Consider the following 27,901-nt stretch of genomic DNA (forward strand, 5'->3'; position numbering starts at 1 on the left):
TTACTTGTGATTGGCATCTGTAGTATAGTCTCCTGGGACTGAGCACTTAATTTGAGGGATCTGACGCTATCTCCAAGTAGACAGTGTCAGAATTGAGTTAAATTGCAGGACACCCAGCTGGTGTCCCAGATTTGCTTGGTGTGGGGGAAAAAAAAAAAAAACACCCATCTGGTGTCACAAGTGTTGTTAGTTCTATTTCTCTAGAGAACACTGACAAATACAATGGCTAAGTTAGAGTCCTTTAACAGGAAAAGAAGCAAATCATAACATAATATTCTAATATTCCCAGGTTCTGCACCACTTTCAGAGCAATCTCAGATGTCTTTAAGATATCACCAATGATATTATGAAAGAAAAGTTCACACAACTAAAAAGTCTGATCTGCTGCTTCACCTCTGTACCCCATCCCAGTGTGGTATTTTGAGATCCAATCTGTAAACTCCAACTCTGGAAGACTACAAAACTTAGAATGATTCTAAATTATTTTCTGAGGTAGCATTCTCTGATATTACAAGTATTACCCTACAACAATATTCACATACCTCACCCCTCTCAATGGGCAGCACTAAACTGCTTGACTGCAGCAAGTAAATTGAGATAGTAAAAAGAATTTAAGACTCCAACAGCCTCAGTTTTCTTAGAAAATCTTTGCCAATGGTTTCTCATATATATCATTAATATTTACTTTATGAACATCTAAAAAGCATGAAACTGAAAGTATCTTGATAGTCCCTAGACTTACTTAACTTTCTCATTAGTATAACAAGAAAAAGTAAACTATGTGTTTTCTCATTACAAAAATAACTACCATTTTCATACTGAAGTCTGTTCCCTCTTCTGGCTGTTACCTGGGTTAGGTTACCTGATATGTATGGGTTCCAAAGAAACTTTTCTGCTTTCTCCTGGAATATTGGCCCCTGTGCTACCTTTGGGATGTTTTGTTCTTTTGTTTTTCATTCCTGAGGCAAGGAATGATGTTTATTCCTTCATGTCTCAGTTTGATTCTTGCCATGTAAGTGCTCTAATCCAATACCAAGGCATTAAAAACTTCCAGCAGTTACTTAGCAAAACAAACCCTGCTTTTTCATTAAAATCCATTATCATCACAGCTAGAAAAAATGATTCAGGGCGACTCTGATATGCTTACCTCAATACATGATTGTTTCAGTTAATATATTGACTAAAATTTGAATGTATGAACAATACAGTTTCCAGGAAATCATCTGTGAAATGTACATGCTGCTTGTGTAGTTTATATAGTTTAAACAACCAAAAAGAATAAGGTAATTTTGTTCCAAATGTCAAAGGACTGTCCCAAAAGTTCTTATCTGTAAATACTGTTGTTTTCTTGCTTACCCATTTACTAAAATTTATGGGTATGAACAATAGAATTTTCTGGAGAACTTCATGATAAAGCAAAAGCTGCTGTGTAATTTAAACCAACAAATAATAGTACACAATGACTTTGCTCTAAATCCAAGTCAATATTCTTGAATAGGAAAAATTAAGAAAGTAAAAACAAAAGAGGTGTAAGAACTCGGGTCTGCCCTCCTTTCATCAAATATGAAGATTGGGCATTAGGAAGTGGAAAATTTTGAGCATGTTAATAGGTAAAAATGTATGATAGTGTTTAAAAAGATGATATAATTGTAAGGTTTTTTCCCCACTTAATATAAGCATAACCAAAAGAATTAGGTACAGTGATTATCCCCATTTTATGGATGGTGCAGCTGAGGTGGTGAAGTTCTCAAGGATACAGAGCTAGTGAGTATCAAGGCCAGGATTTGACTTACTCATTCTGTCCTCAGAGCCTTGCTCTAGATAGGGTTTACACAATTCAATAATGTACAAATATAGGAAAAGGTGAAAACAAGGATTTTTTTTTACTCAAATTCAGATGCCTAATAGGTTTCTTATTTTCTTAAAACAAAATGAGACAAAAAAAATTAACTTCTAGGCTTCCAAGTCATGAATGTTACCATATCACCTATTAGATTACAAATACTTAACAACACCCCCTGGTCAATGGCTCAACAAATTGGACTATTCCTGCAATCCATCTGCTTAGCAGGTGGCATAACTTTCACTGTTAAAGGACCTTTGTGGTTCAAGGCAGGTACAACAGGGTAGGAATAGCAACAAGGTGGATGTCATCTTTAAGTAAAATGGACAACTTCTTAAAAGAGATGCATGGGTAGTTAATGGCAGGAGTTTTGCAGAACCAGAACGCTCTCTAAAAGTATCATGTAATATTAACTTTTCTCAGCCGTCTGACCTCTCCACTGTCCCCTGTAAGACATGTGGATATTCCTATTGTTGAGCCCTCTCTCTTCATTGCTGATTAATTTATTTCCAGAATCTACAGCAGTCTTTATTTCATAATGAAATGATGTTTTGTTGTTACCTCAGTAAATAAACTACTTTGGCTAGAGTGGAAAATAAGAATCCCATGTTAAATGTAGAATACAGAATTCCATGCTCAAGTAAACCATGTTAGAATAAAAAATTCTGTTCATTGGAAAAGAATTCCATATGGAATAAATATGAATTAGCCTGAGTTATATTCTTCATATCTTAATTATTTTATTACACCCTTGCTTAACTATGCTGAAAACACTCATTGTATCTCATCCTTGCATAAGTCTTAGAAATAATAAATTTTTTAGAAATACCATGGCAGCAACTGTCATTTCTTACAATTTTTAAAAAGTCTTTTCTCTTAAAAGGGCTGAACCACAAACCCAATTCCTTAAGATGAGAAACACCTTCACTCCAAATAATGAAATGTGGTGACAGTGATGAGAAAGAGATGACAAAGAATATTTAAAGTGGAAATGAGTTGTACACCTGAAACTAACACAACATTGTTAATCCACTCTACTCCAATATAAAATAAAATTGTTTTTAAATAATAAAAATAAAGTCACTGAAAAAATAAATAAAGTGAAAATGAAATGCTTACCTCTTTATCTATGGCCTGCAATGTTTTGGGTTGTTTTGTAGTTTGAATGTTTAATAACAATCTAGATACTCACTAGAGAGTAATCCATCTGAGAGCCTGACCATTCATTCTTCTATGACTTCAGCACAGAGCACCAAGTCCGAAACACAAAAGTTTCTCAGTAAATATTTATTAAACTAAAAGAAAGACAACTGTTTTTCTCTCAAACATAGGGTATCACTCAAATTCACTGACAAAGTATGTAAATTGTACCCAAATGGAAAGTGAGATCATAGGATCATAGAATTTTAGAAATGCAAGGCAGTTCAGGAGGTTTCTTTCTTGGTGCCTAAGAAAATTCTAGGCTGTAGGAGAAAAGTACACACTAAGAGAATAATCCAGTTCTCAAGCTGCTGTGTTTTTTCTCCTAGTTATGTGCATTTTTCTGATATTTTAAATTCAGTTTCCTTTTCATTCACATTGGAATGACCATCCAGTTGGCTTACTAGATGCCTCTTAGGCGAGCTCTTATCAAAGCTCAGCACAGAAGTACCATCTATTGGATCAGACCCCTTTCTGTTCCTCCTTTACACTTAAATTAAAAATTCAGTGTGTCTCAATTGGAAGAAAATTATAGCTCAATTGCAAAGAATAATGCCAATTTCAGAGAGAAATGTTTAATATCACAGTAGAAACAAATATTGTAGAGCTTTTAAAATAGAGAACTAGGACTTCCCTGGTAGCGCAGTGGTTAAGAATCCACCTGCCAATGCAGGGGACACAGGTTCGAGCCCTGGTCCAGGAAGATCCCACATGCCACGGAGCAACTAAGCTCGTGCACCACAACTACTGAGCCTGCGCTCTAAAGCCTGCAAGCCGCAACTACTGAGCCCGCATGCCACAGCTACTGAAGCCCACACGCTGTACAACAAGTCCGTGCTGTACAAGAAAAGCCACTGCAATGAGAAGCCTGCGCACTGCAAGTAAGAGTAGCCCCCGCTAGCCACAACTAGAGAAAGCCCGCGAGCAGCAATGAAGACCCAATGCAGCCGAAAATTAAATAAATACATTTATTAAAAAAATAAAATAGAGAACGGTAGAACACATCCAGAGAGCTTACCTAAATCAAAGATATACCATGATTATCTTTAAATATAATGGTTTAACTGAAAGATGTTAAGAGGTCAGTCAAGGACCTACAGCAAATAAATCAACCCTTCTGCCTGTTATTATATCAATAGTTTCATTCCTGTGGATTTGTATAGCTTTAAAATGCAAACATACTTGAGACAGGTCATATCTGCAAACACCCTATCATTTAAAACCTTATCAGGGGGACTTCCCTGGTGGTCCAATGGTAAAGAATCCGCCTTCCAATGCAGGGGATGCAGGTTTGATCCCTGATCAGGGAACTAAGATCCCACAGACCGCGGGGCAACTAAGCCCGTACACCAAAACTACTGAGCCCACGTGCCTAAACTAGAGAGCCTGGGTGCCGCAAACTATAGAGCCCATGCGCCCTGGAGCCTGCACACCACAATTAGAGAGAGAAAACCCGCATGCTACAACTAGAAAGAAGCCTGCACGCTGCAACAAAAGATCCCGTGTGCCTCAACGAAGATCACATGTACCGCAACTAAGACCCAATGCAGCCAAAAATAATAAATAAATAAATTCATTAAAAATAAAAACAAACAAACAACCTTATCAGGATTACTAATCACTTGACAGCAAGTCTGAGAGTCAAAGCAGGTACCCCAGGAGGTAAAGGAAAGATAGCTTCAGACGTAATTTAAGTACATCAAAGATAAAATGTATATCAACTGGATTTGAGCTCTTTCTCTTCAGAGTCCATAAACGTTTTGTACAATTTTATGGGACTTATGTATATTGCAGTTACATGACTGTTTTATTCTTCCCTTTAGCGTGTGTCCTCTGTGTGGGTAGGAAAAGCTTCTATTTGTTTCCTCAGTTCCTATTCAGTGCTTTGCATGAAGCCAATGCTCATTTTTATGTTTGTATATTAAATTCTGCTTTGAGCCATCATTACATTTGGTAACTACACTCTTTGGTCATATTTAGAATAAAAAAGAAGCAAGCGATAGTCCACAGACATGGGCTAATTAATTGCAGAAGCACTAATACTCTAAAACAAATCAGCTGTAATGTATAGCGGCATCCATTTTGTTGATTTTCTATCTCCAGATACAATTAAAAAGAAAAAGACAATTAAACCTGGCATATTTTTGTGTGCTGCAGTGTTGACCTATGAAGCTCCATTCTTTCACCAGCAACCTTTGCAAACCACTAGTTACTGGTTTTATTTTATGTCCAAATCTGATTTAACAGAACTCTGAGCCATTCTAGCACATCAGGCACAAAAAGTCCCTTTGATCTTCTTGCCACTTTTAAGAAACATCTGCATCTTTGTAAAGACCTGGTGGGAAGAGCCAAAAGTTTGAGAACAGATAGAGCCACATGTAAGAAGATAGAAAGAATTGTTAGAGGAACCAACCCTTCTTGTAAGAGTCCCAGAGACCTGAATGGAAGGCTGGCAGCATCTAGGGCTATAAATGTAGAGTCGTTTCCAAGAGTTGGACTTCAGAGGTGACCCATTCCATCATTCTATTGAATAAAACAGCCTGATATCATTGTCAAAGAAGGACAAAGTAGTAAGATTGGTTTTAAGGTTATCCAAACATTTGCTTCACAATAAGGAAATTACAACCAAAAAAGTTCCTACTTGGACTTTGCTCTTTTCTAATTTTTTAAGATAAAATTTAAACCTTTCTTTGTCAAAATTTCTGTTGTATTCTATTCCATCTGGGTTTCATTTCAGGGAAAAAAGAATAGCCTCCATAAATATCCAATATATCTCTCTGTGCATAGGGTACAAAATGGTCAACTACTGCATCTGTATCCTCTACAAGATTCTGATCCCACCAAGTGCTTAGATACCCTTTATATATTCCCCAGCTCCAGTCACGTGTTTGAACTGAACTGAACTTTTTTGTGTTCCAGATAAATGCTGGAGTGTGCCATGTAAAATAATGTTCAAACACTTCTTTTGCACTGAGTATTGCAAATGACAAGATGAAGATTCTGGGACTAGCTCAGATGTGTTGGATAAGAGAGATCCCTGAGGGCTAGTTCCAAGACCTGGGAAGGGTTAGCCCTTACCTCCCATTCTGCCGCGAGTCTGAGGTTTCCTTTCCCATGCAGGTGGAAATGGAGAACTGAATGAAAGAAAAAGCAAAGTAGCAGATGATAGCAGAAGTTTTCCGTCATAGCCTCATCCAGTTCTCTAGCACATGTTGCAGATTGAGTATTCTGTGAAGCCCAAGAGGCATGAACTGAACAGGAGGTTGAGCCAAAACTCCTCATGGTTTATTGAAAACATTTCCAGGGCTTGGAAATGTATCCTAATAGGAATTCCTATCATTTCTGGCAAAGTCAGGCAAACTAGTATGTTCTGAGAACCCAGTGGCCTTCCCTCTCCCCTTTTAGCAAGAAAGACAAAGTAGTCCAGAGGTACATATTTGAAAATAAGTTGCTTTCAGAATTTAAACAAGAAGATTCAAAGTCTTATGTCCTGAATTTTCTGAATTTTCACTTATATAGGTATACATATACATATTTATGTAGTTAATACGGCACAGGCTGGGAAGCAAAAAAAAATCTAGATTCTAAACTATGATCCCCTTCTCACGGAAGGCTACTAAATGAGCTCTGAGGTGTCTCCAAATTGTAAATTATGTTGTTATTTCATTTTATTTTTATCAAATTTTTTGAAGTATGTTTTAGGAATGGTAAACTGCATACATATGAAGTGTACCATTAAATGAATTTTGACAGATGCACACATCCATGAAACCACCAATACACTAAAAAAGCAGAATATTTCCATGACCCCCAAAAGACTCCTGGTGCCCCTTTGTAGTCAAGCCCTTTCTCTACCTTCAACCCAGCCAACCACTGATCTCTTTTCTGTCAGTATGAAGGAGTTTGTATTTATGGAAATGGAATTACGTAGTAAGTACTCTTTTATGTCTGGCCTTGTTCACTCAGCATAATGATCTTGAGACTTAACCATGTGATTGCATGCACCAGTAATTTCTTCATTCTTATTGTTTTATTTTTCTAACCACATATCTGCTGATGGACAGTTGGGTTATTTCTAGTTTGGAGCTATTTTAAATAAAACTGCTATGGACATGCATATACAAGTCTTTGTGTGTTTCTCCTGGGTAAGTACTTAAGAGTGGAATGGATGGGTCATATGTTAGTTGTATATTTAAAATTTCTAAAAAGTACAAATTTGTTTTCCAAGCTGGTTATCTAATTTTATATTTCCATCATGAGTAATTTTATATTCCACATTGTCACCAACACTTAGTATGGTTAGTCTTTTTAATTTCATCCATTCTATTTGTGCATGTAGCTCTGTCTCATTTTTTTTTTGCGGTACGTGGGCCTCTCACTGTCGTGGCCGCTCCCGTTGTGGAGCACAGGCTCCGGACGCGCAGGCTCAGCGGCCATGGCTCACGGGCCTAGCCACTCGGCGGCATGTGGGATCTTCCTGGACCGGGGCACGAACCCATGCCCCCTGCATCGGCAGGTGGATTCTCAACCACTGCGCCACCAGGGAAGCCCTCGGTCTCATTTTTATCTGGATTTTCCTGATGACTAATGTTAAGCATCTTATCATGCACTTAGGACCATTACTTTATCTTCTTCTGTGAGGCGTCAATGAAGTTATTTTTATATTTAGAAGTTTGTTTCTGTTTTCACTGTTGAGTTGTAAGAGTTATTTATGTATTTTGATTACAAGTCTTTTGGCAGATACACATATTGCAAATATTTTCCCCAATCTTTGGCATGGTTTATTTTCTTAACCATGTCTTTTGAAGAGAAAAACAGGATGTAATAATAAAGCTAAATTTAATGTGTTTTTGTCTGGTTTATACTTTTTGCTCCCCCAAATTGCAAAGATTTTCTCCTTTTTTCTTTAGAAGTTTATTATTTAACTTTTAATTTTGTGATAATATTAGACAGTCAGAAAAGTTTTTCAAGTAGTATTGAGGGTTCCCAAAGACCTTCACAGAGCCTCCCTTAATTTTAACATTTTTTATATTCATACAATTATCAAAACTAAGATGATAAGACTGGGAAAATGCTGATAACTAACCTGGAGGCTTTATTTGCATTTAACCAGTTTTTACACTAATGTCATTTTTCTCTTTTTAATTGAAGAATAGTCAGCTTACAATAGTATATTTGTTTTACTTATACAACACAGTGATTCAAAATTTTTACATACTCCGTTTAAAGCTATGATCCCTGTGCTGTACTATACATCCTTGTAGCTTATTTTATACATAGTATTTTGTACCTCTTAATCCCCTACCCCTATCTTGACCCTCCCCCATTCACTCTCTTCACTGGTAACCACTAGCTTATTCTCTGTATCTGTGAGTCTGTTTCTGTTTTGCTATATTCATTTGTTTGTTTTAGTTTTTAGATTCTACATATAAGTAATAACAAGCTGTATTTATCTGTCTCTGACTTATTTCACTAAGCATAATAACCTCTAGTCCATCTCCATTAGTGCAATGGCAAAATTTTATTATTTTTTATGGCTGTATAGTATTCCATTGTGTGTGTGTGTACATGTGTATATATATATACACCAAGTCATCTTTATCCATTTGTCTGTTGATGGACACTTAGGTTGTTTCTGTATCTTGGCTATTGTAAATAATGCTGCTGTGGACACTAGGGTGCATATATCTTTTTAAATTAGTGTTTTAATATTTTCTGGATATATGCCCAAACGTGGAATTACTGGGTCATATGATAGCTCTATTTTCAGTTATTTGAGGAACCTCCATACTGTTTTTCATAGTAACTGCACCAATTTACATTTCCACCAACAGTGTACAAGGGTTCCCTTTTCTCCACATCCTCTCCAGCATCTGTTATATGTGGTCTTTTTGATGATAGCTCTTCTGACAGGTATGCAGTGATAGCTTATTGCGGTTTTGATTTGCATTCCCTTGATGATTAGTGATGTTCAGTATCTTTTCATGTGCTTGTTGGTCATCTGTATGTCTTCTTTGGAAAAAGGTCTGTTCAGGTCTTCTGCCCATCTTTTAATCATGTCATTTGTTTTTTGATATTGAATTTTATGAACCATTTATATATTTTGTATATGAACCCCTTATTGTCATATCATTTGCAAATATTTTCTCCCAATCAATAGGTCATCTTTTCATTTTGTTGAAGGTTTTTTTTTCTGTGCAAAAGTTTTAAATTTAATTTGGCCCCATTTGTTTGGTTTTGCTTCTATTTCCTTTGCTTTAGGAGACAAAAAACATATTGCTATGATTTATGTCCAAAAGTGTTCTGCCTATGTTTTCTTCTAGGAGTTTTGTGGTTTCATGTCCTACATTTAGGTCTATTCCATTTTCAGTTTGTTTCTGGATATGGTGATAGAGAATGTTCTAATTTTATTCTTTTACATGTAGCTATATAGATTTCCCAGCACCACTTATTGAAGAGACTGTCTTTTCTCCATTGTATATTCTTGCCTTCTTTGTTGTAGATTAATTGACCATAAGTGTGTGAGTTTATTTCTGGTATCACTTGCTTTCAGCTTGAAGAACTGCCTTTCTTAAAGTGCAGATCTGCTGACAATTTTTTGTTGCTATAATTTTTTGGTTTTGTTTGCTTTTTTTTAACCCAAAATGCCTTTATTTCACCTTCTTTCTTAAAGCATATTTTTACTGTAGTAGAATTTTGGCTTAACAAATTTTTTTCCTTTCCATACTTCAGAGATTTGATCCATGGTCTTCTGATCTTCATTGTATCTGGTGTGAAAACTACAATCTTTCAAATCATTTCTTTTTCCTAACTGCTTTCAGTACTCTCTCTTTCTCTTTGATTTACAAACAGATTCATTCAGATGTGGCTAGGCATGTCACTTGTACTTATTCTACTTGTGGTTCACTAAACTTCTTGAAGATGTAAAATTCAGTCTTTCACCAAATTTGGTATGTTTTTGACCCTTACTCTTAAAATGTTTTTAGTAAACAGTTAAATTGATTAGACCCCAACTGCAAATTCTGTTTCACCTGCAGTGGGTGGTATTGCAGATCTCAGTTCTGTCCTTTTATCCTTAGGGGCAGCTAACCTTGACTTTGCTCCATGTATGCTTGGTCCCAGGGTCAATCAGAGATTTGGGTAGAGTGTATATACAATTTAGAATTCCTCTTCTTTGGCTTTTTCCTCTTCGGGACTTCTTCCCCACACTCTAGAGGCCATGGTTGTCCTGTTCTCTGTCCTCTGCTTCTTTAGCTGCCCTTCACTACTTTGTACCTGACGCTCTGGCTAGCCTCAAGCTCAGGTCATCAAAATAGGAAACTCAGCCCATGACAGCCCTTTCTTCCAAATTTCAACTCACCTCTAATATATGTCTGCTCTTATTCACTTTCCAAGAGTCATTAAGTAAGACTGCGTGTTGGTATGTCTGTGTGCATGTGTGTGTATATGTGTTTTCTCTAGAGTATATAGTTGTTATCTGATGAAGCATCAATCTACTGTGACCTTTTCTACCATACTAAAGACACAAATGCCCCAAATTCTATTATTTAATATAGCAATACATGTGTGCGTGCTTTTGCCTAACTAAACTGTTGCAAATGCTACTTATTACTTCCCTTTATTCATTTTCCCATAATGTTAATATTTCATTTAAACCAGGTGTTGTTTTAATTGCTGGTATGTAGAGTATTCACAGCTTAGCACCTTTTTTGCTGTTCTCAAATAACTCACAAAAAAGAGTAGGTAGAATTTTTAACAAGTTTGAGAAAAGGAAATTGGGATTCCAAAGATTAGAAGATCACGAAAGATCACACATGCTATGGACTCGTGTGTGGAGAGAAAACACTGTCCATTTTGAGAGCAGAAACAACCTAAAGAAACCTTAGGAAATGCAAGCATTTCCTATGAAAGACTGGAGTTAGATCACTTAGGTGACTTTCAAAGATTGCATAAATAGTTAATGACTCAATCAGAATGTCTTCGCAGTCTCAAGGATCAAACTAGTAGGAAAGTGGGCATAAAAAACCCAATGTCTGTTCTATAGAAAGAAGGACTTCCAGCAAAAGTGCCACATAAAAATGACAGACTAAAGAACTGTACTTTTTTTATATTAATTTAGAGGCATTTAAGCAGAGACTGAACTTGTCAGGGAAGCTGTATATTAAGCATTTGATGGGTAACTGAACTAGATAACCATTGAGGTTCCTTCCAGACCACAGCATTCACAACTTGACAATTCAGTGACCATTATCATTGCACCTAAAAGTGCCATTTTTAAAATTCTGACTCTATTACCTTGACACATTTGTATTTGTATGTCCTAAAGAAATAATGTTTTGAATTGAGGGATTAATGTTCTTAGCATGTGGTGCTTGCAGAGCTCTTGATGCTGCCTGAGAAAATATTTTAGAATTCCTGTCTATAGCAGACATAAATTTCACGTAATGAAATCATTTTCATAAAGTTGTCATTTACTCTTCTTTGCAAAGAAATTAAAGTTACGTTCTTATTATGGTTAAAGTCAACTCATATTAAACAATCAGAATTTTCTTATAAATCAGACACACAGACATACTAATGTATATAGAAACAGAGATACGTGGATTAAAATTTTCCTTGGAAGAATATTTCTTTGAATTTATTAATATAAATGTAATTTGAATTTTAAATTTTTAATCAAAGAGAAAGTGTGAAAATTGTAACTTTTTTGTATTGTTCTATAATTCAGCTTAATGTACTCGTGAGCCACTCCCTTTTTTCCAGTAGGACAATTGTTCTCAAAGTGTGGTTGAAGGACCCCTAGAAGTTCCCAAGACAATTTCAAGGGTTCTGCTAAGCCAAACTACTTCCATGCTATATAATATGGAGATATTTTTGCCCTTTTACTTTCACTCATGAATAAGTGTGCAGTACATCTTTCCAGAAACTACATGTTATGCAGGACATGTGTTTTTACTGCTAATGGAATATGTGCTTGTGTGGAATATTCCTATGTTTTCTGAAATCTATAGCATATAAATATTCGAATTTTCATAAATTAACTTAATTTTTAATTAGTACTTACACTATTCTATTACTATCACTGATTATACTTCTTTTTATGGAAGTCATAACATGGATGTAGTTTTGTTTTGTACTGCACCACGAGGCATGCGGGATCTTAGTTCCCTGACCAGGGATGGAACCTGCACCCCCTGCAGTGGAAGCGCAGAATCTTAACCACTGGACTGCCAGGGAAGTCTTGATTATACTTCTTTTAATCTTTGTAAACTCATTATCATCCAATAAATCTTACTCTGAAATTCTGAAATTCTCCTTTTAGCTACATGGAAACACAAAAAGAAGTAGAAGTTGTCTAGATTTGTATAATTTTAAATTTTAAAAAAGTTCTAATCTTTTAATTATCTAAAGATAATATTTTTAGTAATAATATTACTATTTTAGAATATAATCATTTATTTTCAAATAGAGGAAATATATATTTGAGGAATGATTATTGGCTTAAAAAAAGAAGACTCATTTTCTCAACCCACAGATGCACCATCTACAACTAAAAATGCTGAGAAAAATTAAACTCTCATATTAGAGGGTCATTTGACTAATGGAAGAGAGAATTCTTCTCTAAGGAACCTGGTGAAACTGTAACCAAGAAACAAAACTGTGACAAAATGCTACTTTTCTCACCTTATAAATGCTAATAATTTTTTTATTGTGTCGTTTGAAACAGAATATTTTAAAACAGTTTTGTAGTGCCAGTTAAGTTGCAATGTTATTTTGAGACCAAGCATTCAAAAGTTTAAAAAATAAATAATTAAATATTTAAAACATAGTTGGGCTAAAGTCTTTAGCAGACAAAACGATTTCTTACAGTTTTTCAAACTAGACTTGCAGAAGCCACTGAAATATCTTACAGGGAATGTTATCATATTCCATTGGCTAGAGAAGAACACAAAATAGCTAGGGTCCACTTTGGACCACTGACGTTGCTCAATGCTTGCTGATGAAAAATAAAGGCATTCACATCAGTGCCAATTTGCGGTATTAGAGTATCTTGTCAAATTAAAATTTTCCTTGAAAACATGGAGATGAGATAATATCTCATCTGCACAACTGTACTTTTTCCTTACAAATGGATGAATCTACAGACATGGCTGGACTTGCTCATTTGTTTGTATTCATCTGTTATGGATACTAAATAAGCAACTGGGAAGAGCTTGTTTTATGTGAATTTTTGGCAACAAGCACAACTGGCACTGAAATATTCAAAATATTGAGTAATATTTTTTAATTACATCACTTTTGGGGCCCCATGGAAGAAGTGTGTTGACTTTTGCAATGATGGTACAGAAGTAACTATGGGTAAAACTGCTGGTACCTTAGCACAAATCAAGGTAGTGGTACCTAACTGTACTACTGGCCATTGTATTCTTCACTGATGGGTGTTTGTAAGTAAAAAAAATAACAATAAGGTCAATGTTAATTAGGAATATTTGGTTTCTTGGCTCTCCCTGAGCACCTAGGATAATGGAATCTGGTGCTTGCTTTCTCCCTTGGAACATTCAGGGGACACCTGAGGGATTTCATTTGAGAGTGGTTTTAAGTTGGGAAGGAGAAGGATTCAGGAATGAGGGAGCATGCTGCTATCTTTCCAGAATTCCTCTTCGTAGTTAATTGGTAAAAATATGAATGACTAAATCCATTAACCTTTTTCTGGATGGCTAATTTAAAAAAATTTAACACAGAAATTCTTTGTTTTTCTTCACAAGTATAGTTCTAGGTTTGCAGATTTCCTTTCTGCTCTTACTTGTTTGTTTGTTATTTTATTGATTCTTAAATTTATTTACAGTCAAAAATATTTCATTTATCGTTGTCTCTCTCTCACTATTATAAGGCCCATAAGGATGGAGTTGATGTTTATGTTCTATTTGTTACTCCAGTGCCTAGAATAATGACAGGTACATAGTGGTTACTCAACAGATAATTGCAAAATGAATTATTTTTATATTCAGTTTAAATTGTCTGAATTTTGTGAGATTTTTTTGTGAACTATGCTTCCAATAAATCATCCTTACGAACAGCAACAACAAAAAAGTCTATCCAATTATATTTACCATTATTTACAAAACAAACAAACAAAATTTCCTTTTTGTGCATAGCAGGAATCTTTTAAAGCTTTTTTTTCTGTTTTATTATTCTCTTTTCTGACTTGAGATTTATTGCATTTAATTTGTGATAGCTCACTGTTTTTTCTCTCCAAATTGCTCTTTGATATTTTTGCTTATTTACATCTTCCAGATTTATTTAATAATAAATACATGTTCTTAAATATGGCTCTATCTAATGGGTTAAAATCATGTAAATCCCTGTTTATAGGATACATGAATAAACCAAAGACATTAAAAATCAGAAATGTTACCATACTTGTCATTCACTGACCTTTTCTGGTGGCCAATGCTGTGTTCCTTTCTGCTCAGGATGTTAAAACTAGATCCAGCCTCACCCTGATTAGTCCTACACAACTGCGAGTCACCAGGGACCTAATTAAAAGCCCTTTCCCTTTTAGTTAAAGACTTTGAAGAGTCTCTTTCCCAGTTCGAGGTTAATTGTACTTGTCTTCACATTCATATCTTTCTCACCCTAGTACATCCACAGGAACATCAGACAACAGTTAATCTGCTCCCTATTGCGTCTGACTATCCACCTTACTCACCTTCTGGCTGTCTTCCTGATTCTTAGCTCTTAACAGAATCTCCTGATGGGTTTGAAGACTGGTTTAGAATCACTTTGTTGATGAAAATAGTTCCTCTCCTTGTCTTATGTCAACCGACTCTTCCTGCTTTGTTTTATATACAACCCCTGATCCACAGTTTGGAGAACCACAAATATGCTAACATACACCTGTGCTTACACAATCATACAAATACTGAATGATAGGGCACACAATCACCAAGATCAAACGTGAGCACTCAGGTCGGTGTTCTTGTATAGTGATGCCAGTTCAGATCACACTGGAGAGGGCTAATTTGGCTGGCAATGCTCTTAAAGGGCACAGGTGATTTTGCCCTTCCACATTCACAACATAGCACATCATGCTGCATCAATATGGCTACACTGGCTGATGTAACTTCCTATGTAGTTGTTTATTTTTTATTACTATCATCATCATCATCACCACCATCATCATCACTATTTACAACTATATCTATTTGCTATTTCTTGGCATTATAATAAACACAGCATGAATTTCATTGTCTCATTAAATCAAAGGTGTTCTAGAATATTGAATGTACCTATATTTGCCAAATCCAACATTATTTTCCAAGCCACCAAATTCGTTTCCATTTTAAAGAAGAGAATTCTGATGTTGAGAAAAATAATTTTTCCCTAATGGCACACTGTATGTCATTGATGGAGCTGGTAATAAAACCCTAGTTGTCTGAATCTCCAACTCTGTGCTCAACTGAAATTGCATTCTTCACTCAAAGCTAAAGGAGAAAATAAAAGTTACACGCTGATTCCACAGGATATGTTGTGCTAAACTAATGTCACCCATTTCATTCCTTGCAACCCAAGCATACTTCAAGTACTATTTACTAAATGACCTGTGAAGGTCATTTCATGCAACAGTACAATGTTTGAAGTTTCTGAATTATCCATATTTTGAAATATTAACAAAATATGTTTTGTGAGCCTTCTACCCCCTCATAAAGTTAATAGACCACTTACCTACACTAGTCTCCTAATAAGGTTATGGTTGTACTAAATAGTGAAGAAGGTTTTTTAAAAAGCTCCCTACCATTTGCCAAGCAAGCAATACCATTATAATTTAACATATACTATCTCATTGAAACGCCTTAAAAACCAGCAAGATAGGTATTCTTATTATTACTTTACTAGACATAAAGATAAAGCTTTGAGCATTCAATTCATGTAATTAATTAACAGAACCAAGTTTCAAATTCCATTCTTCAGATCAACATCTCCTACGCTGAAAATAAGGCATTATTTTAAAACCTCTCAATTTCAAATCTAATAATAAATATGAAACTGAATTTAAGAAAGAGAAACTACTAGACTCAGCCTCTCCCTGCCAGCCCCGCCATCACTGCTGCAGTCACGACTGCTGATGGGGTGGACGAACGTTTGCCTCTGCTCTCCGCATCCCATTCAAGAAATGTCACTCCCATGTCCCCACCATACTTACAAGAAAGCAGCCCCAGAGCAGAACTCCCACCTCCATACACAGCCATCGCCAGCCCAGACGCCAGTGGTATTCCAGTAATAAAGTGCCATGTGTGCCAATCGCTCATCAGTTTGGATGGCAAGCTTCACCAGCTTGTGGTTAGGTGCACGGTTTGCAATGATGCTAGGCCAGTCGAAAATCCCCCAACAAGGAAGAAGTATGTTAGATGCCCTCGTAATTGTCTCCTCATTTATAAGGACACATCATGGCAAATAGGATGTCCAAGACCCACCTGTAGACACGTAATTAACCTTGGCCTAGTAATGCTTATTTCTGAAGAACAGCCAGCTCAACCTGCATTGCCAGTCCAACCAGAAGGTACAAGGATCATGTGTGGGCACTGTGGAAACATGTTCTTGTGGATGGAACTGAGGTTCAACACTGGCAAAATGCCCACACTGCAAAAAAATTTCCTCAGTGGGTAGTGCACTTCCTCGAAGGTGCTGCTGTGCATATATTACCACTGGAATGATATGTATTTTCACTGGAGTTGGATTAACTGTTGGCACCCAAGATTTTGCAAGGCGATTTCATGCAACCTATGTTTCTTGGGCAGTTGCTTATCTCTTAGCTTTGATCTGCCTTATCTGAGCTTGTTATTGGGGGGCCATAAGAGTGAGTTATCCAGAACTTGGTTTTGCATAAGCTTGTTTATGATTTGGTCATGCAGGTGAGAGTATCTAGCAGTTCTCAATAAGCTACTCTGGACATCTTTAAATCATTTACATAATGGATTTTTTTTTTTTTTGGGTGTGTTGGGTCTTCATTTCTGTGCGAGGGCTTTCTCTAGTTGCGGCCAGCGGGGGCCATTCTTCATCGCCGTGCGCGGGCCTCTCACTATCGTGGCCTCTCTTGTTGCGGAGCACATGCTCCAGACGCGCAGGCTCAGTAGTCATGGCTCATGGGCCTAGTTGCTCCGCGGCATGTGGGATCCTCCCAGACTAGGGCTCGAACCTGTGTCCCCTGCATTAGCAGGCAGATTCTCAACCGCTGTGCCACCAGGAAAGCCCAACCTAGTGGATTTCACTCTGGTTTATATATGAAGTTTTAAGACTTTGGGAGTCTTTTATGAACAAATGCTCATTGTACTACATTATATGCAAATAGTTTGTTTTGCTGCTAAGTTTTCAAGCTCCAAATAATAAAACTTGGTCTTCATATTCTTTCACATCTCTTAAAAAAAAAGAAAAGAAAAGAAAGAGAAACTACTTATCATCATCAATATCTTCTATTTGATCCAGAATACTTTACTAGAGACACAATAAAGCATGTTTAACCTGCAGTCCACATGCTAAACAGGTATGCTCTTTATTATCACAATAAAAAGGGACATATATTTTATTATCTAAGAGTATCCTGGACTTCCCTAGTGGCACACTGGTTAAGAATCCGCCTGCCAATGCAGGGGATGCGGGTTTGAGCTCTGGTCCGCGAAGATCCCACATGCCGTGGAGCAGCTAAGCCTGTGCGCCACAGCTACTGAGCCTGCGCTCTAGAGCCCGTGCTCCACAACAAGAGAAGCCACTGCAATGAGAAGTCCATGCACTGCAACGAAGAGTAGCCCCCGCTCGCCGCAACCGGAGAAAGCCCCCATGCATCAATGAAGACCCAATGCAGCCAAAAATTGATTAATTAATTTTTTAAAAAGAGAATCCTAACCACTTTGAAATGAATGTTCTTTAAAATTTTTACCTTATTTTAATAGACTAAATATTTAACTACCATAAAATAAAAGATGCCATATGAATCACCATATAAAATAGATGTTAAACTAGGCAGAGAATTACCTCAGCTTATTACATTTCTTTGGTTAAATATTCATGAAAACAGTCATTATCTATAGAAACCATCATAAAAAAGGTTAAGAGTAACACATCTATTGAAATATTTAAAAGTACTTCAAAAAGCTTTTATGCTAAGGAATCAGAAATCTTAAGAATAGAGAGGAAACATTAAATAAAACTCAAAACTAGATAAACCCATAGTGATTATGGTTATTCCATACAGGGCTTGGTCTTTCATTCTTTCTTATAAAAGATTTTTTATAATAACATGGAAGATGTGCATATATATATATATCTGAAATGTATGTAGATATATATGAAATATATATGTATCTGAAATGAATGGTTAAAATATTAAATGACAAAATTGAGATTCAGGAGTACTCTAACACATGATGGTTTCAAACAGTATAACAAAATAAGAATAAAGGTAAAGTCCTGATTTGGGAGCAAAAGAAACTGTGTATGGATAACATGGGGTAGACCTGGCTTGACAGCAGTTTAAGTGAAAAGATTCAGATTTGTCCTAATTGGTATTGACATATACACACTACAATATATAAAACAGATAACTAATAAGCTTTCACATATGGAGTGGGGCACAATAGCTAGTTGGCATCCCCCAGAATTACAGAAGTAGACAAAAGTCTCATATTCTCCCTGAATAGACTTTTCTGGGTCCTAATCTAATCTAAAAAGAATGAAATTAATAAATCATCTTTCTGACCTTGTATTTCATCATGTCATCTAAGTCACTTTTTAGTTAACCACGAACTCAGAAAATATAATCATCCATAGTAGTATAGGGTTAAAAGTGAAAACCTGGATTCTGAAGCCAAACTGCCTGGGTTCACAACCCAGCTCCGCCACCTGTTAGTTATGTCCCCTGGGCAAGTTGCTTAGCTACTCTGTGACATAGTTCTATTTAAAATGTAGGTAATAATATTACATATCTCATAGAGCTATTGTGAGAATCAAAAAAATTATTAAATGTTTGAACACTGCCTGACACACAGTAGATGCTATATGTGTGTTTGCTATTATTACTATCATCCTACCCTTTAAGTTATCTGAAAATAGAAAAATTGAGTAGATTAGCATGAATTTATAACTAACTCATAGCCTTCTCTTCTCTTTGCATCTCTTCTCAGCAAAGATATACTTTAGGAGTATTATAACAGAATATAAATGTTAAACTAAAATTAATTTTACCTTTTTCTTTTAGCATTTTAAAGAATCATTCTGCTCATTTTGATGAAAAGAGAATATTTTTCCAGCAGTGGGTAAAAATAAATTTCCTCTTTTCCAAGAAGAAAAGATTAGACAATCGTGGTTTACAAGAACTAGTTCCTATCTTTTCAAGAAAAGGAAAAAGAGTTTTCTTTAGTTAATGGTGTAGAGTTCAGTTATCATGGGTCACTGAGGTTCTACCTGATAGACCACCAAATGCTTCTGTGTGGGTAAATAAAATAGGGATTTGATGTGCATCTTAAAATTGGTAGAGGCTGGGAGGTTGGAGAGCCTTGTGTGGACAAGAGAAGTAGACGATTGGAGAGAAAGAGTATGGAAAACTCAGGAAGTTAATCCAAGAGTCCTTTCTGGGAAGGATGAATCAAGTGGGAAGGAGAAAGGACACTACAAGGATATTACTTCACTGTCCATGAGACATGTTGGAAGAGGTTATTTGACAGCTAATCTGTCTTTGTATAAATTATATGGGAAGTTTTAGTAGTGGCCTTTAGAATGTGAAACACCTATTTCCTCCTCCTTCAATCAAAAGTAGCCTGATTGACCCTTGGAGAAGTTTACTTCTCCCAACAGTATAGTGGCAATGCTGTTGAAGTGGTCCTGAACAGGCTTAATCCAATCAATTCATCTCATCACCATGGCCTTGATATTCAATTTAAGGGTGAACCTATAACACAGTTCAAGTAAGGGAGACCACAGGGAAGTAGCCATTTTCTTCCTCTGCATGAATTGCTGAGATAATATGAGATACAGAACTGCACTCTACATAAAAGAAAATCCTGGGGCCACCATGTAGAACTGAAAATGAATACTGGTGCCATGGAAGATGGAGCAAAAAGACAAGGAAAAAAATTAGATGACTAGTGGCTTATTCACTGTGCCAAGTCACATTAGCATCCTTTATCTGGACTGCTGAGTTATAAAGTCAATAAATTCATTTGTGGTTGTTGATTATACCAGTTCATGTTGAGGTTTGTTATTTGCAATTAAAATAGTCCTAACCAATACAGATTTCACATCTATATAATAGGTTTGCACCACTTGACTAACAAGTGTTTAGGCATGTAAGAATTTTGTTTTTTGTGAACCATGAATCCAGTTAGCTGACACCTCTGCTGAAGTATGTCACAAGTGTTCAACCTACTCCTCTCCAGCAACCCCACAAGAATCTTAGTGAAGTTGAATGAAGCATGCTTGATTAACCAACACTGGGCTAGGAGAAATGAGAAACATTACTAGAAAACATTTTTTCAGTCATTTGTAAGCATTGTAATTTCTACCCTAATAGTCATAGCAAAAACATAACTGCTCTGGCTGTATATACTCATTTAAAAATAGCACTTCACAAGTCACACACACACACACACACACACACACACACACACACACACACACACACACAGAAGCACATTAAACTATTCTACTGTGTTAAAAGAAAGTCATAGAAGTGACATATACTCCAATGACCATCCACAAATCTTAGTCAGACACGGCCATATCAGTCTTTCTCCTGTACTACTTGGAATAGGAATCACTTTTTGTTTCCCAGCATGATAGGAAAAATTGATGTCAGCAGCAAAATTCCATCTGTTTGGCCACGTGAGGGCTATTAGCTTGCTCACAAGATAACCTCTCCCAAAGGACTCAATTTCATGTTCTAAAATACGAATTTGAAATTCATTATTTAATATTTAAAATAATTCAGGATACCAAAAATGGTTTCCTAAAATGCTAAATTGTTATAGTAGTTAGTATACGAGCCTCGGTAGATACATATATTCTTTCCTTCTTAACAGTTTAGTATATTGAAAGAATATATTAAACCACCTCGTGACATTCAGGACGATATTTGCATACCATAACAAAAAAACCAAATCTCCAGTCTTTAAAGAGTTTTAGGACTTTTAAAAGATTATAAAAGAGTGAAAATAGAAGATTATAGTCAACACCTAATTTACATTTTTTCATATCACACAGGACTTTCCACAGTCTAAATTGTGTGTGTTGTTGTTGTCATTGCTTTTGTTGTTTTCTTATTCATTGTTATTTCTTCTTCTAGTCTATAAACTACTAAAGGGCCGGGAAGAATCTGTTAGGTTGACAAATAGGAGGTTCTCAATATCTATTTGTTGAATGTATAGATGAATAAATTAATGAATCACTAAATGAATGGACAGGTGAACAAGGGTCATCCTATATTCTGTATTGATCTAACAATAAAGGCAAATGCTTCAGTGACATTAGTGTGTTCATATCCTTGTTGCGTTATCTCCATTTATTTACTGGATAAATATTTATCGAGCACCTACTCTGTCCAACAGAATAATGATGTGCAGACCACCACACACAGCAGCATGGTCGTTGGCAACTCATGCTCTTCTGAGAGAAAATCAGGCTTCAGAACTACCTATAAATGAGTTTAAGGGTTGTGTTAAAAACAAACAAGCCTGACTCTTCTGGTTTGCCTGGGTCTGAGATGGTTCCTGTGACTCGGGTTTTTAATACTAACTCTGGGAAAGTCCTGTCAAAAGAAAAATGCATCAAATGGAGTTAAACAATCAAAGAACCCTTGTTCAAGACTATTGCAACAGGAGAGAGAAATTGAACTCAACTCCGCTGAAACAAAGGTGAGAGGGTTTTTAAGCTGTAGGGAGAGTTAGTGGAAAAGTACTGGGGAATATTAGGGAGTCACTGATTAATAGGGTTAGGCCATTTGTGTTTGTTAATTGTTGTTTATTGAAGTTAGGCTCCTACCTCACACAGAAACAGGGAGATAGCATGATATCTTTCGTGATGATTATATATCAAATAGATGATTCCCAGATCCCCTGGAAAGACATTCCTGGGTTGTGAAACTGTCAAGGGGCTGTGAGAAGATTTACATCTCAAAGGGACAGAAAACAATTTACAACTCTAAGTTTCCTAAAGTAAATGCTCTAAGAAAAGGGAGGTCAGGGGCCAAGAATTAGGAAAAAGGCATCCTAAAGTTCAGTCAAGCTGAGGAGAATGTTAAGACCCTCATGATCAGTCTCAAGCAAACTGAGAGAGGTGATCACCTGCTGGGTGTTAGGTGTTGCACAGAACTTCACTACAACTTTTCTACAGCTGAAATTTGGAATAAGCACATTTAGCAAATCCTCATGTAAATCTATGAGTTCATCAGCTTTCACAGGCTTACCAAAAAAGTGATCTTTTTCTCTTGGAAGATGCAATAATGATTTTTGTTTCCATGAAATAGTTTTTAGAAACACATATTTTTGGAGCTTTTGTTGGATTGTACGAAAATGAAGACTTCATATTCAGTGAAAAGCTTTAAACAAATCACCAAAAAAGCATTCAAAGAATGAATCTCTATTCCATGGTGCTTCTGCTGTACGAGAACCCTCAGAATATCCCATAAAAGGCTTTAATTTATTGTCACAAACTCCACTAACTCATCTTAAGCCTCATGATTATTTTAGATACTGAGTAAAATCAATGACTTGAGATTTGCTTTTTTTGAAAGCTTGAATTATAAGAATTCTGTCACATTGTCAACTCTGATCATTTAAATCCTGATGATAAGTTCATGATAATTTGTATGTGGCTTGAAACAGAAGATCTGTTGAAAGGAGTATTTTTGCTGTAGTGAAAAATAAATCTTACAGGTTTCTAAGTTAAGGTTTTATGTAATAATACACTGTATTGTTGAACTTTATTGTTCATTTCCTATATTTTTAGTTTTTAGGAAAGTTCTGAGCCCATATGGTGAAGGTGTTAAGTTCTAGAAATGCACTGAACCAAACACAGTACTAGAGACAAAAAGGAAACCCTTTTCCAATGTCTGGGGCCAATTCATTGTTGGCTTGGGCCAAAAGAGTGAAATGAGAAAGGGCCTAGATATTTTTGTAAAGAACTAAATAATAAATTATCGACGTCAAAATGAGGTCAACGACCTTCAATGTTTATCTTATTAAAAGAAAGACCATTACTTCATCTGTAGCCTAACACATTAATTTTCTTCAGACAGTAAAAGAATGAATTGGTAATTCCAGGAGGGTTTCTATTTTCCTGCTAATTCCAGGAATTCTGCTTCTCTGTGATGTGTGTGTGTGAGTGAGTGTGTGTGTGTGTGTGTGTGTGTGTGTGTGACAGTAACACTTCTGAGAAATTATCGAGACTAAATAAAATTAGGAAAAGGTCATAACTTACGTGTGTTATATTAGAATTTGAGAGAAAATTAGAAACCTGAGTATAGATAATAAATAAAAAAAATATTTGGGTAAGAATACATCTAAATTGTGAATCAACTTTGGTAAATTTTTACAAAAGGAAATGTCATGTTGCAGGTCAAGACTCAAATGAACAGCTTGTGGTTTTTGTGTGTGTGTGTGTGCGGTACGCGGGCCTCTCACTGTTGCACCCTCTCCGGTTGCGGAGCACAGGCTCCGGACGCGCAGGCTCAGCGGCCACGGCTCACGGGCCCAGCCGCTCCGTGGCATGTGGGATCTTCCCAGACCGGGGCACGAACCCGCGTCCCCTGCATCGGCAGGCGCACTCTCAACCACTGCGCCACCAGGGAAGCCCAAACAGCTTGTTTTTAAAAATTATGCATTATTTAACTCATTCAAAAAATATTTACTGACCATCTTCTAAATGACCAAGCATTAAGATAGGTATTATATGGATAGGAATGGTCTCTGAGGAAGTAATCGTTAATAAATAGACTCACACATGTATAATTACTCCAATACAATAGAAGCTTAGTTTTCAATCTTGTAACATGGGACCAAGTCAGCAGAACAGCCCTCTTCCATGCCATCTTTCTGAACTAAATGAAAAGACGCTCTGCAATCTTCAATATATGGCTTCTAGCGGGCTGAAATGGGGAAAAAAAGGCGGTAGCAAGGTGAGGGAGAAGCCCAGGGACATTTAACAGGCCTGGCTTGGAAGTGAGCCAAATCTCATTTATTCACCTTGCATTGAATAGACCTGGTCACAGAATCCCAGCTAGATGCAAGAAAACCTGGGAAATTCTATCTTGTGCTTCCCATATACACTTCATAACATAAAAAAGGTAACGTGTTTTTGGTGGACCGTTAGACATTTCTTCACAATCTACCTCTCTCACCATCAGATATGACTCTATACCCCATCCCTAAGTAGACAACTCAAAATCCAACCCACTTGCTGCATACAGTACAAAGTCCAGGATATATAGGTGCTGCACTGTCTTCATCATTTCCAGAGGTGGATTCTCATAATTTAATGATCCACATACCAAAAGGCCAATTATGTGCATTTTCCAACGTCACATGCCTATTTTATAAAGTGGAGCAAGGATAGCAATAAAAGCTACCATTCAGAATGTTGAAGGATACAAGATATACAGCAGCCACTCATCTGTAACAGTCATAGCATCCAAACTGCCAATTATCATGGAAGTCTCTACCCTGGCATGAGGGAAAGTCCTTCATTGACCTAAATACTATTATCTGAAAGAAACTGTAGTTATCCTCCAAAAACACATATAAGGGGGTTTTCGGGGACTATGTCCTCCTTGAGAGCAATATAGATTTCACAACTCCCTACTTGTTACATATATAAATTAGACAGTTAAGAAGTTGCTCTAAGTCTTGACTATTCAAAGACTCCTTTAGTGAAGGCTCACATTTCTTTGGAAACACCAGCTTTCAAAAACAGTAAGCTTCTGATTTACTTGCCTTCAGTCAGCACCAGGTGCCAGTAACTACAACTTAAATTTTCTCCTACACGTAATTTTCAAGTTTGATTTATTCCCTTGCCTCCATGCCCCTATGTCTCTCTCCGTAACAGCTACCTTGAGACCATATGAAGTGACAAACTTGAGGGGAAGGGAAGAATTTTTAATTTAAACCTTTCAAAGCTGAGTTTCTCTGTTTACTGAGGACGCTGATGAACCTTTGTTACTTACGTTCTTTTTAAGTCTCGTTTCCTATGGTTTAAGTTTCAAAACTCTTCACCCTTTTCTTTCTGCTTTTTGTTTCTGCCCCTGAATCAGTAAATTCTTGACCAAGATCATTGTTCTTATGTAATATCTTCCTAAATACAGTAAATAACAAGCTACCCAAGCTAGTAACATTCTGCTCTCCAGCCTCTTCTAGGGCCACAAACATTGAAGGCAATACTTCTCCTTATTAGTAAGGTTAGACTAACTGCCATAAAAATTAGAAATTAAAATGTAAACTGTATAAATACAATAGAAGGTTACTTTTATTCATGTAAAAGTATTGGGTAGGTGAACAGGTTAACGGGATTGTGCTTGTCCACACAATTGTTCAAGAACCCATTGTGACGGAGCTGCTGACATTGTCAACATGTTGCTTTCAAGGGCAACTGAGAGTCACTCTAATTCAAACCATACAAAAGTTCAGAGAAAATAGAGGAGCACAGGAAAGGATTTTAGTGCTGAACCTTGCCATACCACATGGCATGTCCACTCATGTTGCCTTGGCCAGAACTAGTCACGTGGCTCTACCTAGCTGCAAGGGAGATGGGATTATGCACTGCTTTCCTTTGAAAACTCTGTTTCGGAAGGGGGAACACATTTTTTGGTTGGTGGATAATTAGTCAAATCTGCTACAATTTGTGATTTGATAGGTGAGAAGCAGAAGACATTTTGGGGTGGGTGGGTTGGCCTGATTCTCATTTGAAGGGACATTTCAGGCAAAACAAATTGATAGAAGACGCCTTCAAGTGGAAAGATCTTGTTCTGAGGTTGTTTTCAATATCTCAGAGTAGGCCACTATGATGAAAGGATGATGAGGAAAGTAGAAAAGATGGTGCTAGAGAGGCATACTGGAGACAAATCAAGCAAGGAGAGTTAACAAATTTGAACTGTGTTCTAAATGCGATAATTTAGAATGTATTTTAAGTAAAAGAAGAAATTATTTAATATTTTAAAGACCATATCAGCATTGAAAAAAAAAACCTCTGCTTGTGGTATGGAGAATGGGGGTAGGAGTAATGGTAGAAGGTAGTAATCTTGATAAGACACTAAGGGGTGTGAAGAAGAATGAGAGAAGGATCTGGTACCAGATGTAGCATTAACTAGGCCCAATGGGCCATTAACTAGGCCCAATATGGATCACTTGGACAGTCATACCTCTGGGAGATGTGAGAAACTGCTATCTAAAAACACAGGGTGCTTACTGACCTAAATGAAAATCCTGGAAGCAAGGATCTCATTTGGACAAAGACAATAACTTGTATGTTCTCTTACTCTTTCCACATATACACAAAGTATTTCTTCCCTTTGATTATCCTCTGTTTCTTCATGTTAAAGATCTGCTCCCTAATTATTGAAACATTTTATGATGAAAATGTATACGTATATTTTTCTTAACGGAACTTCCCTACACAGGGATTAGAGATCTCATGGAGAGTGGAGGGAAACAAATATTTTCATGTTTCTGTATGATTAGGGCATTCAGAAAAAAGAAAACTGCAAGCTGGATTGAAGGATAAGTCTTGAAAGGTAAAAGATGACTGAAAAGTGAGAGATCTCAGGGAGATTTAAAGGGTTTACCTCCTTGGTGTTTGTTTACATTTCAAAGGATGAAACCCAGAGATGTCCTTTTACTTTCTGAAGGATTTTAAACCATTAGGGAACAAAGATTTCTCTCCCTCTTTCAGGAACAGAGGAGTACTCTGTAGCCTATATAAACTCCCACATACATAGTTTGGGGCTTCCTCTCCTATAGTACAAAAAAGTCCTTGGCATGTATGTTGTGATTTTGCCCCTGATTGCATTATTCTGAAGAGGGAATAATAGAACATGGAGAACTAATACAGTTATTGCTATAAGTGATAATACTCTGTCTCTGACCCAGAACCTTGGCATTGGCTTTCAGGTTCATGTAAATAAATAGACATATTAAAAATGTATCAGATTAATCAAAGGCAATCCTTTCAAAGAATCTGTACCACAGATTGATGGAAAAATCACTGAAGGAGAAATAAACATGGGAGAATGGCATGCATCTCTATGAATAGCATCATGGGAATAAAGCTCAGAACAAACTGAGACTTGTAAAAACTAATACGGACACTACAAAAGGATTCGTAGATAGTCCTTAAGCAAGATCAGCAGTGAAGGGGAAAAGGCTGTAATATTAAGAGAAGACAGAAAGTAGTCTACTAGTAAGAAAAATAACTTCTTTTCACTAAAACAAATTATAGTAAACCAAATTCATTCACTGCTTGATTAGGGTAATAAAACAGATATAATGGAATTTATTTAGGCAAACCATTTTGACTGCTAGTTACAATACCATTATAGAATGTTTTAAATAGGCTAGAATTAATAGAGTTACTGGACGAATGTGTGTCAGATTCTAAAACTTTGCATTGCATTAATGATTAATAGTGTCTTGTAGATCAGGAGAATGTTAGCCACTGGTCTGTCACAAGATGTAATCCTGTTTTGCATTTTAATCAGACTTGGCTAAAAGGTATATGCACTTTTTTGAACAAAAGAATTATAATTCAAAATTATCTTAGCTAGGTAAGCCAAAAAGTAGAAAATTAAATGTAACTGGTAAGTTCTCACTTGGTTTCAGAAAG

General features: G+C 36.5%; 1 long non-coding RNA gene and 1 pseudogene across 1 annotated transcript; one reads left to right on the forward strand and one right to left on the reverse strand.

The window, feature by feature from the left end:
- Positions 1 to 3,124: 3,124 nt before the first annotated feature.
- LOC125960658 (uncharacterized) lies at positions 3,125 to 16,237 on the reverse strand. Its single transcript, XR_007470546.1, has 3 exons — positions 14,754 to 16,237; positions 6,122 to 6,177; positions 3,125 to 5,566 (listed from the first exon to the last, which is right to left on the reverse strand). It is a non-coding gene; the product is annotated as an uncharacterized LOC125960658 (long non-coding RNA).
- Positions 16,238 to 16,243: 6 nt separating this feature from the next.
- Positions 16,244 to 16,931, forward strand: LOC101273858 (type 2 phosphatidylinositol 4,5-bisphosphate 4-phosphatase-like; annotated as a pseudogene).
- Positions 16,932 to 27,901: the final 10,970 nt, after the last annotated feature.

The sequence above is a fragment of the Orcinus orca genome, chromosome 12, assembly GCF_937001465.1.
Source record: "Orcinus orca chromosome 12, mOrcOrc1.1, whole genome shotgun sequence".
Lineage (NCBI taxonomy): Eukaryota > Metazoa > Chordata > Mammalia > Artiodactyla > Delphinidae > Orcinus > Orcinus orca.